The sequence below is a fragment of the Vicia villosa genome, linkage group LG6, assembly GCF_029867415.1.
Source record: "Vicia villosa cultivar HV-30 ecotype Madison, WI linkage group LG6, Vvil1.0, whole genome shotgun sequence".
NCBI classification, from domain to species: Eukaryota; Viridiplantae; Streptophyta; class Magnoliopsida; order Fabales; family Fabaceae; genus Vicia; species Vicia villosa.
The window spans coordinates 123465559-123480891 of NC_081185.1; positions in this window are offsets into that span (position 1 = coordinate 123465559).

The window sequence follows — 15333 nt, forward strand, 5'->3', positions numbered from 1 at the left end:
CTTTGCTTGTGCTTGTAATTTCGTTCGTTTATTCCTAACTTTAGGTAGAAACCATGATAACATTAGGATCTAGAAATTCCCTTTTAAACACTTAGGCTAGTTATTCATCTCAAGCTAGTTTTCTTCTCCTTTTTCTCTTTCAACATTAAAACATTAACAAATAGAGATGCGAATCACATTAAGAAAGTGATAGAGAAATGAGTGGGATTCATTCCCTAATCTGTTTCTCAATCACTTAGTGGCATAGAAATGAGTGGGATTCATTCCCTAATCTGTTTCTCGGTCACTACTTAATGGGAGAGAAATGAGTGGGATCCATTCCCTAATCTGTTTCTCGAACATTAACTAATGGGATAGAAATGAGTGGGATTCATTCCCTAATCTGTTTCTCGAACATTACATAATGGGATAGAAGTGAGTGGGATTCATTCCCTAATCTGCTTCTCGATCATTATACATTTTTATGTGATTCGAATCGCAAAGTAAATTCCCTTAAAAAACACTCAACCAAAAACATCTAAAACACTTAATAAAGGCTCAGACCTAAACAAAGTAATGAAGTGGTGCGGAACCTTGTATTGGGTTTTGTTCATCATGAAGTTACATAAAAAACACAAACCAACTTTCTCTCTTCTCTTTCTTGCCTCCGAGGCATTCTTTCTCTTGCCTTCAGGGCATTCTTTCTCCTAATCGGACACGTTATTTCCGCTCCATTCCCAGCTTAAGACTCCAGAGGTCGAGCAGCGGAGTGCGAATGTAACTGTTCAACTAAAAAACACAAAAACAAACTAAAACATGTGAGCCGAACTACGGCGCTCTGATTCCTGAAAAGGATACGTAGGCATTAGGTCGCGGGGCCTAAGCGAGCACAACTATTTATAAACCTTATTTTCCCCGTGTTTCTTTTCTTTCATTTGCATGCATTCCCTTAGTAATTAAGCTTTAGATTTATACACCCTTAGAATAGAACAAACATAGGTGGATACCATCGAGTACGATGGGCGTGAGGGGTGCTAGTACCTTCCCCTTGCGTAACCGACTCCCGTACCCTATCTCTGGTCGAAAGACCTCGTTCTTATTCACCTTAGGTTTTCTGATATTCCTTTTCCTCTTTGGGATAAATATATTAGTGGCGACTCTGTTCACATTTTCGCGAGCGTGCGACAGCTGGCGACTCTGCTGGGGACGTGATAGACCTGTGATGGTCCATTCTTAGAGAGTCGATCCTAGCCTTTGTTTGTTTATTTTCTTAGGGTGTTTTTATTTATTTGTTTATATGCTTATATCCTGTGTATATATGTTTGTATATCATGTTTATTCCTGTTTGCATATCATATTTACTTTCCGCATGCATCTGGACTATATTATGGGTCCCCGTGGGGACCGCATATTTTCTCTGTTTGCAGGTTGGGTGGGATGTTCTATGAGGTAAAAGGCCCAATACCCAGGCCATGAGTGATACCTTAGGAACTAGGAATAGAGTGGCCATGACGGACAGAAGACGTATGTCTGATTGATCCGATCATGTATCCACGGGCAGAGCTTGGTTGAACGAGGCAATATCGTATGATTGCGCCTACTTTCAATCCTTTGTTGGCTTTTTGACCTACCATATACTAGATCCTACCTGTGAGAGGGGTTGGGAATTTTGTTTTGCAGGAAAACATGCCTCCATCCTACCTTAAACCATTCAGACTATCTATCATAATCAACGTCGAACCTTTGAATCTGGAGGTTTGACCTTATGTGACTTTTGCAAAGGTTATCTATCAGAATCAACGTCGAACCTCTGAATCTAGAGGGTTTGACCATCTTTGACTTATGCACAAGCTATTTATTCAGAAAGCAACGTCGAACCTCTGAATCTGGAGGATTCGACCATATCTTATTGACCATGAGAAGTTGTTATCCAAGAGGCCTTGATCATTGATCCTGATTTATGCTGCATTTGCATCATCATTAACATTTTTGCATTCATGCATATGCATCCATGGTTACCAAGACTCTTACCACTCTTCCTCTCCATCAGATCAGTCAAGACGATTCCTCCACACCGATATCTGACAAGAGCTCACAGAAGAAGAATCATGGAGAATTACGAACAAGATCAAGCTACCATTAGAGAAGAGATGGATCAAATGAAAACTAAGGTCGATGCTATCCTGGAAGCTATCCAAGCCTTGCGAACTGAAAGGGTTCCTGCTACACAAGAGATTCCCGTTGTTGGTAACCAAGCTGCTGCTAGCCAACTTGAGGTCGTTCCACCTTCTTCTACTCCATTTGAGTTCCAAGCAAGGACTAATGCTACTCTTGGGATGCCATTCAACTTCATGACTGTTGATACCCTTGGAGCTCCAAACCAAGGTGGGACTATACCCGTGACTTCTGGAGCAATGACTATGGCTGATCCCGTCTTCCCACTCCCTGTGCCACCTTCTCAAACAGAGATTCCTATTCCTGCTTTCTGTGGTACTCGTTCTGCTAACCCAGAAATGCAAACAATACCAACTGCTGAAAGAGCTCGACCCGTTGAGAAATCCGCTGAGAAGTACAAAATCCTTGAGGAAAGAATTCGAGCCATTGAAGGATTTAGTGCCTATGGGATGGATGCTGAGGATATGTGTCTAGTTCCTAATCTGGTTGTCCCTCCTAAGTTCAAGACTCCCGACTTCCAGAAGTACAAGGTTTTGAGCTGTCCGAAGAGCCATATCATCATGTATTGTCGTAAGATGGCTTCTCACATCCACAACGACTCATTGCTCATTCACTGCTTCCAAGATAGCTTATCTGGGGCATCTCTGAACTGGTATATGAATCTGGAGCGTAATAGAATCCGATCTTGGAAGGATTTGTCTGATGCTTTCCTCAAGCAATATCAGTATAACATTGACATGGCACCGACTAGGTTGCAACTTCAAAATCAAGTGCAAAGGACCAATGAGACATTCAAAGAGTATGCTCAGAGGTGGAGAGAAATGGCTGCTCAAGTGAATCCACCACTTTCTGAATCCGAACTGGTTGACATGTTCATGAACACTCTTCAAGGACATTACTATGAGAGAATGGTTGGTAGTGTTTCTTCTGGTTTCTCCGATCTAGTCAGGATTGTTGAAAGAATTGAGAATGGTTTGAAAATTGGTAAGATCCAGAATCCCGCCAATGCTGCTGCTGCAAACCAATATGGGTACAAGAAACCTCAGGGTAACTTTGTCAAGAAGAAAGAAGGCGAGACCAGTGCCACCTATGCTCAAGATCAAGCTCCTTGCTATCGAGTGGCCGCCACCGCCCCTCAAGCTTATGTGGCACCTGTTGGTCAACAACCTTGGGTCACTTATCAACAATATGTCCAACAACAACAACAAGGTTTCCAACAACAAGGTTATCAGCAGAGACAAGGTCAACAGAGGCAGAATAGGCCTAAAAGGGTGTATGATCGTGTACCAATGACCTATAGCCAACTTCTCGCCGCCTTGCTTGATCAAAAACTGATTCAATTAGCTGAAGCGAGGCCCCCTCCTGATCCTCTCCCTCCAAATTACAAGATTAATGCCAAGTGTGAATTCCACTCTGGAGGATCTGGTCACACCACTGAAGAGTGCAGAGTTCTCAAAGACAAGGTTCAGGATCTGCTTGATGCAAAGGAGATTACATTCACACCTGCGGCACCTAATGTGGTCAACAATCCCATGCCACCTCACAATGGAGCTTCCACCAAAGAAGCCTAAGGACTTTTATGTTTGTCAGAAAACATTTCATTTGCATTAGAATAAGGCCAAACTTGCCATTGTATAGATTTCTTTAGTATTTTCAATTGTACTACTTTTGTCGTTATCAAGTACTATCCATTGTAAGAAACTCATTCTGTTTGAATAAATAAAAATGTAATATACATGTTTTTCTCAAATCATTTCATCTTTGTTATTATGTTCATTGATACTTCACTCATTTGTCTTAAGCAACTAAAAAAGGAGAATGATGAAAATCAAAAACACATGAATCACTAATTGTATGCCTTTGGAACAAGATCCTGCTGACGATGTACAGGCATTGTTTCCATTCCTAAACACCGGAGTTATAAGGAAGTTAAACCTTCGTCAACCCCTTTGAGCATAAGGAGTAGTAGTTTCTTTTCAAAAAATACAAAAACCCTCAATCTTAACCAGGGGCAGGGTAGTCTTCAGTTAGTGCGACCGAGCGCTCAACTTTCAGGTATTCCATCAGAGGATCAATCATATTCCATATATCACAACAAAAGAAGAAGAGCACATTACACAATGGATGTCTCCCATTCACAAAGAAGAAGGCAGTCACAACCTTTCCTTCAAGTCAATCACAAAAGTCATACAACTTGTTCCCGAACGAGACAAAAAAGAATGAAAAGAAAGTATTGAATCATGACCAAAAAAGAAAGAAACAAAAGCCCGCTAAGTCAAAAAAAAGAAGAAGAAAGGAAGAGCTTTGAAGCAAATGACTTAGGCAAAAATTAGGGCATATCCCGCTGGACAACGAACACCAATATCAAAAGAAACTTTTTGTCCAGGCAAAAGTCAGGGAAAGCAAAAGGCAAATCAAAAGAAAGAAATCCTCTAAGGGACAGGTTGTTATGACCATCAACAAAAGCACTAAAGGGTGACTGCCACCTCCATCAAAGCTACAAAGGATCCTCATCCATCACCATCCTTCCTGAAAGGCGAACGCTCGTGTTAAACTAGCTGAACGTAGGACTGGAGAACATCACGAAGAAGGGGTGGGTTAAGTAGAACTTGAGCCTTTATCCTTTGTTTCTCGAACCGTGAACCCGGCCACGTTACAACCCTCAAAAGTCCTAATTGGAGCAAGGTTCGTTCCGAAAGCATACAAACTGTGAAATTGTGTCAAACTGACTCCTAATGTTGCTGTGTCATTTGTATTAGTATCAATACAACATTTTGACAAATAAAACTTTTCTTTGAGATTAACATGTGCATTGCATTCTCATTATCCTTTTCAAAACAGAATTGTCTCCAAGTAAGTACTTGATACCAAGGAAAGTTCAACATTGAAATTCCGTCGAGTAATCTTACAAAGGCAAAGGTTGGTCATCCGCAAAGCAAATACCTGAAGCATCCATCTGGTGGAATAGTTCATTTCAATCTGGGGCATTCATCCCATGATCAACACTGGGGCAGACCATTGCCAATCTCCATGATTCAAGCACATCAGAATTCCATCTCAAGAGATCCTAAAGGCTGGGGCAAGCTAGCAACAATTCATTTCTTCATCTTCAATCAACTGTCAGATATCGAGACAAGTGTCGAGGGGTCAAGCCAAACACCTCACCTTCACAAATTCTATCCTTCAAGCAACAACCTTCCTGCAAGGAACCCTCCATTCACTCCTAGTATCATGGAAACAATCATCCCATTCATAATCATACATACATCATGCATATCATTGCATTTTCATTATCATTTCTCCCGCATGATCCAATCACCAACAAATCAGGGGCATCCACCCTACCTTGATTCTCAAACAGAGTGTCAGAACTCCACCTAATCTATTCCTCAAAGCAGAAACCCTAATCGATCAGTACACTGCATATAGCAATCATTGCATAGCATCTCCAGAAGTGCACAAATAAATCAAACATTTGCATGTGAAGCATAATCCAAGTTACTCATCAGATGAGGTCCCTACAAGCAATCAATTGATATTCCACTGGATCACTCAGAGTTACCATTGTGGTGTCATCCCCCAAAGTCAATCATATTCATCTTTCTTCAACCCAGAGTTGATGTTTTTGAGTTCAACCCAGAGTTGATTTTCCCTCCATATTTTAACCCCGAGTTAATTATCTCTTCCCACTCAACCCAGAGTTGACGATTATCCCTTGTCTTTTCCCACTCAACCCAGAGTTGATGGTTATCCTTTATCCCTTTCCCTCTCAACCCAGAGTTGATGGTTGTCCCTTATTCAATCCAGAATTGATTCCTTTCCCTCTCAACCCAGAGTTGATGGTTGTCCCTTGTTCAATCCAGAATTGACTCCTCCTTTCCCACTCAACCCAGGGTTGACGGTCATCCTTTATTCTTTTCTCACTCAACCCAGAGTTGACGCTTATCTTTTATTCAACCCAGAGTTGATTCCTTGTCTTTTCCCACTCAACCCAGGGTTGACGGTCATCTTTTAATTCAACCCAGAGTTGATCTTTTTCCCACTCACCCAGAGTTGACGGTCACTTTTTATTCGACCCAGAGTTGATGGTTGTCTTGTCTTTTCCCACTCAACCCAGGGTTGACGGTCATCTTTTAATTCAACCCAGAGTTGATCTTTCTCCCACTCACCCAGAGTTGACGGTCACTTTTTATTCGACCCAGAGTTGATGGTTGTCTTGTCTTTTCCCACTCACCCAGAGTTGACGGTCATCTTTTATTCAACCCAGAGTTGGTCCTTATCTTTTCCCACTCACCCAGAGTTGACAGTCATCTTTTATTCAACCCAGAGTTGATGTTTGTCTTATTCTCTCAACCCAGAGTTGACGGTTATCCTTTATTCAACCCAGAGTTGGTCCTTATCTTTACCCACTCAACCTAGAGTTGACGGTTTTTCTTCCCTTATTTTTCCCTCAACCCAGAGTTGACGATCATTCCTAGTTGTTCTTCCTTCCTTCTCTCAACCCAGAGTTGATATCCATATCTTATCTTCAACCCAGAGTTGATGTTCTTGTTTCCCTTCTCGATCCAGAATTGATGTTTACCTCTTATCCAACCCAGAGTTGACTTCCCTTTATTCCTCAAACCCAGAGTTGACCCACTTTTCTTCTTCGACCTAGAGTTGAGTTCTACTTCATTCCTAACCCAGAGTTACTTCGCTCAATCTAGAATTGACGCATTCTTCCTCAGTGGATTTGACACCATTTCCTCCCCAGTGGATCACATCTCTCATCAGGCAAATTTTCAGGTTCACTTGGTATTTAATCTTCTTCTACCTTGAATGTTCGAAAGGCTAGCGCCAATCTCACTTTCAGGTTTAAGACGATTAAATAGGGGCAGCTGTTGCACCCCAAAATTTGCCCATCTAAATTTCACTTCTAATTAACTTGAGCTTCCCATTCATATGCATTTTTCCATTAGGTCATTAACATATCATACATCATTTAATCAATAACATGGACATGGGATCAAGGATCTTGTCATCCTCTCAATTACTTATTGATGGCAATACAAGGTAGCTTGAATGGGAGATTTAATTTAGGCCTTCATTGAGAATTAAAATGGGAATGTACAAGTCACTCAAGGCTTTTATTGATCTTATCCATCAAAGTCCACCGAAATCCAAAAACAGCTCATGCTCATCCAATGGAATAGTTCTACAAAATCTATGGTGCAACTTCAAGTGTCATTCACATTAAAAAGAGAAAAGAGAAAGTGTCTATTACATTCATTTACAAGTTCTCAACATGGATTTCCAAGGCAATAAGGTGTTACAGAAAAGTATCCGTTACATGAAGAATAAATAAAGCAAAGTATTGCTGCCTCAGAACAGTAAAAAACCAGAAGTCTTCATTGGGTGGTGAATCTCATGTGTTCCCTTTAAATTCATGTTGTCCCTGCACTTCAAAAAAAAAACAGAACCGGTCCCTTTCTTTTCAAATAATCCACCAGCCCGCTGCACCACATTCAAATTCAATCCATTCACAAGGCAATGCTATCAGCAAGCAAAACCAGTTCAGTCTACACCATACAAGCCTTGCACTCTCACAAGTATAAACCTGCATCCACAATACAACAGTGACATCAATTTATTTTCACTCAACATTTAACTAACCAAAACAGTTTCTTTTCTAACCATGACAGAACTTTGTAACACATAACCAATTCCCTACTAATTCTTTAACCCACAAACAGTCCCTAACCAATTGCCAATACCTATTCTTCTCATAACTACCTAACTGCCCAAAACAGAATTCCCAACAGCTTTTAACCAATTCATAACAACCTGTTAACAGATTTTTAACCGAATTCTAACCACTTGTAACCACCTAACTGAACCATAAATAACTACCTCCTAACAGATTCATAACAAACCTTCTAACTGTCAAACAGCTCATAACTAACTTTCCAAACCTCTAACTGATTCCTAACAGAAAACTAACAGAGATTCAATAGAAAAACCAGAGTTTTAACTAACCTTCATAGCTATAAAGTCAGAACCTGGATTCATTCTTGAGGAGCTTCACTTCAGACCTGGAACCATCTTCATCAATCTCTCTCTCTCTCGATCGATTCTTCACTCCATCTTCACTTCAAACCTTGAACCATCTTCACAACGATTTTTCCACTGCTTCCACCTTCATCCTCTTCACTTCTCGCCATCATCATCTTCAGTCTTCAACTCTTGCTTCTCCACCATCTCCATCAATATGCAGTTCGGTCTTCCATCATCATCACAACAACAACAATCGCATAGAAATTCAAGAAGAAGAAAACCAGAGAAGATGATAGAAGAAGAAGGTTCACGAACAAAAGCAAGGTTAAGAATGGACTCGGAATTTACCTGAAGAGCTCCATCATCATTCCTCTGCCGCTCCGCATATCATCACTTTCACAACTTCGTTCTGAAGCCTTCGATCATCCATGATATCACCGCAATCTCCGCGAATTCGCGATTGCAACGTCGTCAATCTCCTTTGACGATCTTCAGTGGCATCGTCATCATTGAGTCATTCTTCAACCTTATCGACAATAACGAAGACGCGCCGCCATCGAACACGAAGAGAGATTGAAGCCGAGAGAGGAAGGACCGTCGCCTCTGTTGATTTCGTCGAGAGAGAAGGAGAGGGCGGTGACAGTTTTTGTTCGATCGACGAAGGGAGGTCGCCGGAGAGAAAGAAAGAGTCTCAGGCCGTCGTTGCTTCGGTGAAGAGAAGGATCTCTGGATTTCAATCGCCACTCTCATGTAAACCCTAATCCCTTTTTATTTTAATTCTTTTTTTTCAATTAATGTGTTAATTAATCAATATGTGAATTAGAATATAATCACCATAAGTCTGTTTAATTAGATTAGAATTTGATTAACTGAAAACTAATTGATATTAATGGATTTTGGATTTGATTAGTTGCAAAAAATGAATAAAAATCTGAATGATAAGTTGGATCAATTGCTGAATCTATGGGCCCATCTAGCGCTATTTCCACCCCCATTCGGCCCAGCATGCACCATTTTTGTGTGCTGAAGAACTTGAACAAAAAACATAAAAATGCTATTTTTTTCTACCATAATTTTTAGACCTTAATATCCAATCTTTTGACATAAAAAATAATCATAAAAATAATAGTTTTAGGCTTTTATTTCATTTCTTTTTGCTTGATTAAAATCATGTACTTTGTCATAAAAAATCAACAAAACAATAGTCCTTTAATTCACTTTTGGTACTATATTTTGCATCATTTGCTTCCATGTTTTGTACCATATTTCAAGTCATTCTTTTAGTCATTTTTGCACTAATTTGGTATCATTGTTTACTTGTAATTTTTACTCGTAATTTTGATCTTTGCTTGTGCTTGTAATTTCGTTCGTTTATTCCTAACTTTAGGTAGAAACCATGATAACATTAGGATCTAGAAATTCCCTTTTAAACACTTAGGCTAGTTATTCATCTCAAGCTAGTTTTCTTCTCCTTTTTCTCTTTCAACATTAAAACATTAACAAATAGAGATGCGAATCACATTAAGAAAGTGATAGAGAAATAAGTGGGATTCATTCCCTAATCTGTTTCTCAATCACTTAGTGGCATAGAAATGAGTGGGATTCATTCCCTAATCTGTTTCTCGGTCACTACTTAATGGGAGAGAAATGAGTGGGATCCATTCCCTAATCTGTTTCTCGAACATTAACTAATGGGATAGAAATGAGTGGGATTCATTCCCTAATCTGTTTCTCGAACATTACATAATGGGATAGAAGTGAGTGGGATTCATTCCCTAATCTGCTTCTCGATCATTATACATTTTTATGTGATTCGAATCGCAAAGTAAATTCCCTTAAAAAACACTCAACCAAAAACATCTAAAACACTTAATAAAGGCTCAGACCTAAACAAAGTAATGAAGTGGTGCGGAACCTTGTATTGGGTTTTGTTCATCATGAAGTTACATAAAAAACACAAACCAACTTTCTCTCTTCTCTTTCTTGCCTCCGAGGCATTCTTTCTCTTGCCTTCAGGGCATTCTTTCTCCTAATCGGACACGTTATTTCCGCTCCATTCCCAGCTTAAGACTCCAGAGGTCGAGCAGCGGAGTGCGAATGTAACTGTTCAACTAAAAAACACAAAAACAAACTAAAACATGTGAGCCGAACTACGGCGCTCTGATTCCTGAAAAGGATACGTAGGCATTAGGTCGCGGGGCCTAAGCGAGCACAACTATTTATAAACCTTATTTTCCCCGTGTTTCTTTTCTTTCATTTGCATGCATTCCCTTAGTAATTAAGCTTTAGATTTATACACCCTTAGAATAGAACAAACATAGGTGGATACCATCGAGTACGATGGGCGTGAGGGGTGCTAGTACCTTCCCCTTGCGTAACCGACTCTCGTACCCTATCTCTGGTCGAAAGACCTCGTTCTTATTCACCTTAGGTTTTCTGATATTCCTTTTCCTCTTTGGGATAAATATATTAGTGGCGACTCTGTTCACATTTTCGCGAGCGTGCGACACACCGTGACTCCCTGCCGCAAAGCACAAATATAAACACACCAACAAAAACAGAGCCTCTTTCGAGGGCTTGGCCAGATGCATGTCTAGGTCCTACTTCTCATGTTAAAGGATGATGCGGAAAGCGGTAAAAGTGACAAGGAGACAATACCGAGCGGATAGAAAATCCACAATGAGCTAGCAAGCGTAAGTAGAGAAGTCCGAAATACTTCGCGTAAGCCATCATCGAGCAAAGCGAGTCAGAAAGCGTCGTCGTGAAAATAAATCACGAGCAACATGTGGTACACGTCGATCATAACCACACGAGCAACCTGCAAGAGAACACAAGCCAGACAATACAGGAATATACATCTCAATGAATGAGAGATCAGATGAATCGTATCGGGAATAAGTTCGTGTCCCACAAATAAAGTGAAACACGACGCAAATCAATCGTATCGGAAGCAAATTCGTGTCCCACAAATAAAGTGGAACACGAAGCAGGTCGAATAGCAATCGAAGGCTCTCTCGAAGTACCTCGCACATCTCCACGATCAAATCAGTAATAACAAGGAAGCAGGCACCCGCCATAGAAAATCATAGAAATTAAATCCTAATTAAATTCTAAAACAAAAATCTAACAAGATTAAATTGTTTTTATGGCATTTTTATCTAAAAAGCAACGGAACAAAACTATGTACAAAACAATTAAATTCTAACGAGCAAAAGATATTACATGTTTTTTATTATCTAAAACAAACATAGAAAACAAAATCTAATTCTAACTAAAAAGATTACATGTTTTTATTCATTATCGATTTTATCATGCAAAAACTAACAACAAAATATTTGATTTTTTATGTTTTTATTACATGAAAGAAATAGGGAACAAAACTAGTTAAAACAACTAATTCTAATATGAATTAAAATGAAACAGAGGGGGTTTAAGTGTGAAAAAGTGGTGCAGGGAGTGGGCAAAGCGCTGAGCCCACACAGATGGCCCAAGGAACTGTTTTTGTTACAATCTTCATTCAGCCAAAAAAAGTATACGGGCCTGAGAGGGGTGTGAACAGTGATTCGTGTGGGAGGCCCAAGGTTGAATTGATTCAATCAAATATCATGCTAATCTCTTCAGATTTTCCTTAATCTCAATTCAAAACAACACTTAATTCCAGATTTTATTATCAATTCAATTAATCAGCAATTAATCCTCATTAATCAAATTAATCCAATTAATATCATAAGCTTAAATGAAATTCAATGAAATTCAAAGAGGATTAGGGTAAATGTCTCTTGACCTTTCAACTGAACACTCAAGGCTTTCTTCTCCTCCTCACCAAAACGGCGCCGAAATTCAACACATGTCCTCATCCTCCGGCCAATAAAACATCACCGTAATAGCGTAACCTCACCTTCTGTCTTGCCTCTCTGATTTCATCTCCGATCTCATCTCTCTGATGTCTCCCTCCTCTCTATTCAAGGGTGAACGGCGCGGCGGAAAGAGCTTTCCTCCGGTGGAAAATTTCCGTTGCCATTAGCTCTGCATCTCAATCCCTCTCGTTTTCTCCGACGTCCCAGTCTCTCTCGGATCCCTCTCTCGATTCAAATTGAATTCGGTTCTCCCTCTTCTTTTCTTTTTTTGATTTCATCTTCTTCTTATTCTTTGTCTAATTTTCTGTGTTACGGTGTTGTCGTAGATTGTGCGATTATGATCGATTTGGTGTTCTTTTACACAGATATGACGCGGAGGCGAATGGTTAAATGATTGAAGATGCTGAGATGTGATATCGATGTTGTTGAAAGCGATGAAGATGATGATGCGTATTGCTGTGTTGATGTTGATGCGTGATGAAGATTTCTTGAAGGTTGAATTTAAGATGAAGTCGAGGAAGTTTGTTACAGGCGAGTTTTTCCGATGATTTTCTGATGATTGTTGGATGAAGAGTTTGCGATGGTGAAGAGATTGAAGGAGAATATTGAAGATTGTCTTTGTGATTTTTCTGAGTTTTTCAGATTGAAGATTGGAGAGACAAAGAGAGTTTTCTGAGATTGGATGAGAATGGCGATGAATGAAGAAGATGAAGAGAGGAAGATGAAGATTGAAGATGATGATCCCAATCGAGGATGAGATTGAAGGTTGATTGATGGAGAGGAGGTTGTTACGTTTCTGTTCAGGTTTGTTACATTTTTTCGTTCTCAGTTTTTTGTTACGAGTTTTTTCTTCTGATTTTTCTTTTTGTTTTCTATTGTGAAGTCCGTTGAGCTATACTGAACCGATTTTCTTCTGTTATCAATCTTCTTCTATTTCTGTTATCTTCTTTTTCTGCTGCGGTTTAATTTCGAACCGGTTTTGTGTAACTCTGTATTGCGGTTCGGTTATTTTTGCAGGTATTTGGTTTACAATATGCAGAACCGGTCTTGGTTTGGTGCGACGAACATGATATGGATGGTAACTTGAAGATGGCAAAGAATTGGATCAAAAATCGGCATAGCACGAATATTAGCACATGGGCTTGGGGACAATTTGATGTAATTTTTGTATGGTTTTGTAAATGGGCTTTTGTAATTTGGATATGTATGGACTTTTGAATATTTTCTTGTAATGAACATGGACTTGAATTTTGCAGTGAATTTTGAATGGTGTAATATATTTGGATTTGCACTTATAATTTCCTTTGAATGAATGAATGGACTTTGAATATTTTTGTAATCTTGAATCAAACTCGTTTCCCGTTCTTAATGAGCCCTTAGCTTCGATCATCAATCCAATTCGACTCGTATTACAATCCAAACAAATGAGAGAATACACATGTCTAAACAATGAATGCACAAATTCGTCTCATGTGACATGACTTGCACTTGTACTTCACATCGCTGTGATAATAACGCATTAAGGAACCCTCAAAGAAGATAAGAGCTTAAGCACATAAGAACAACTCACTATGAAATCCAATGAGTCCCCGTTGAATTAACGGTCGCACACATCATGCATAAGAAACTCTTTATAATTTTTTTCTGATTTTTCAAGCGACGAAATAAACGTCTTTCATAAATTATAGCACGTATAAAGAGGGCAAATTTTGGGGTGCAACACTAAAGAAGACTCGTGAAGGTATTCCTTTCTGATCCTTTATGTTTAAATCAATATAAGCTTATATCTGGTATCTTCTTCTGATCAAATGAACCAGATATGTGGATTTTCATTCATAACCATAGAGCAGTTGTTGGAGCTGAATACTATGTCTCAACCAAAGTGAAATATGGTCACAAATGTTGACTGCCCTAGTTGTTATCCAGAAAGGGTAATGTTATTTAGAATCAGGGAAGTCAGATGGCTCAGAAGAATCTGACTAATTTAGTGTTATGCCATAACTGAGTCTGCTCTAGAAACCTAAATGAGGGAATCTCCTCTATAGATACAGACTATGGCATCCATCATCTGAAAATCAGAATGAAAGTCTGAAGAAAAGCTTATTGAGATGTTGGTTATTCTATTCATTGATATGTCTGGGTGTTGCTGATAATTATACTCTATTGTTCCCACCCCAAGTGCTATGAATTATATGTTAGAGATGTTAACCAAGAACCATGAAGGATGACGTCATATCAGATGTTACAACATCATCTCAAGGTCTTCAGTTTTTTTGGAAGTGTTTATTGCCAAGAGTAAGCAAGGAGGTGATCAGTCAAAATATTCTAGTGTGAGTAGTAAATTCTAACTGACTAACTGATAAGTACTTTGACAGGAGACTTAGTACTTATTAGGTGTACAACCTGGATGCAAGATTGTGAAGAAGAAATCAGTCAAGATGAACTAGTGTGAGTAGTAAATCTTACTGAGTAACTAATGAGTACTTTGACGGGAGACTTAGTACTTATTAGATGAGAAGCCCGAATACAAGTTCCAGTTGTGTGTTCAAGGACTAGTATGAACTAAATGTTAATATTCACTGTTATCTTCACAAGTTTAGGAAGTTTGGCAATGGTGTCTGGTGAAGCATACTGATACTGTTAAATATCTTAATGGGAGCTGGATATTTGCAATAACTGTATGAAGAGAAGAAGTATGTGATGAAGATAAAGCTCTACATGAAAATACATCATCACTACTATTGAAGACACCAGAGAGATAAGGTTCAAACTTATCTGCTGAAGATTGATTTGTGGTTATACAATTATAATTTCTTCTACTTCAAGTTGCAGAGTGTGGCAATCTGAATCTTGTGTAGCAAGCAAACTGAAGATTCTAAATTTCGAAACTGTGACAAATTCCAAATGAAGGGTGCTTCAAGGAAGAACATCAAATATGTCCTAAATTTGTATATCTCAGGGGGAGTAGGAGAGTATGAAGATCAACAAGGACAATGTTATTCTGCTTCTATTCATATGGAAAGTTTTTCAAAAACTAATCTCTTAAAGCCAGAAGAACAATGTCATACAAGATGTCAGAACATAACTCAAGACATGTTTTATCCTTGAAAACCATCAAGGATCATTCTTTTTATTATCATCTAAAAACATGTATTAATGGTGTATATCACTTGTTCTGATATAGTGTATGTTTCAACCATTGCACAAGTCCACCCGATGCAGTTTTTTTCAAATAACATCTCTTGATCAAGACATTTGTTAAAGTTTAGGTATGTTATTTAAATTGCTC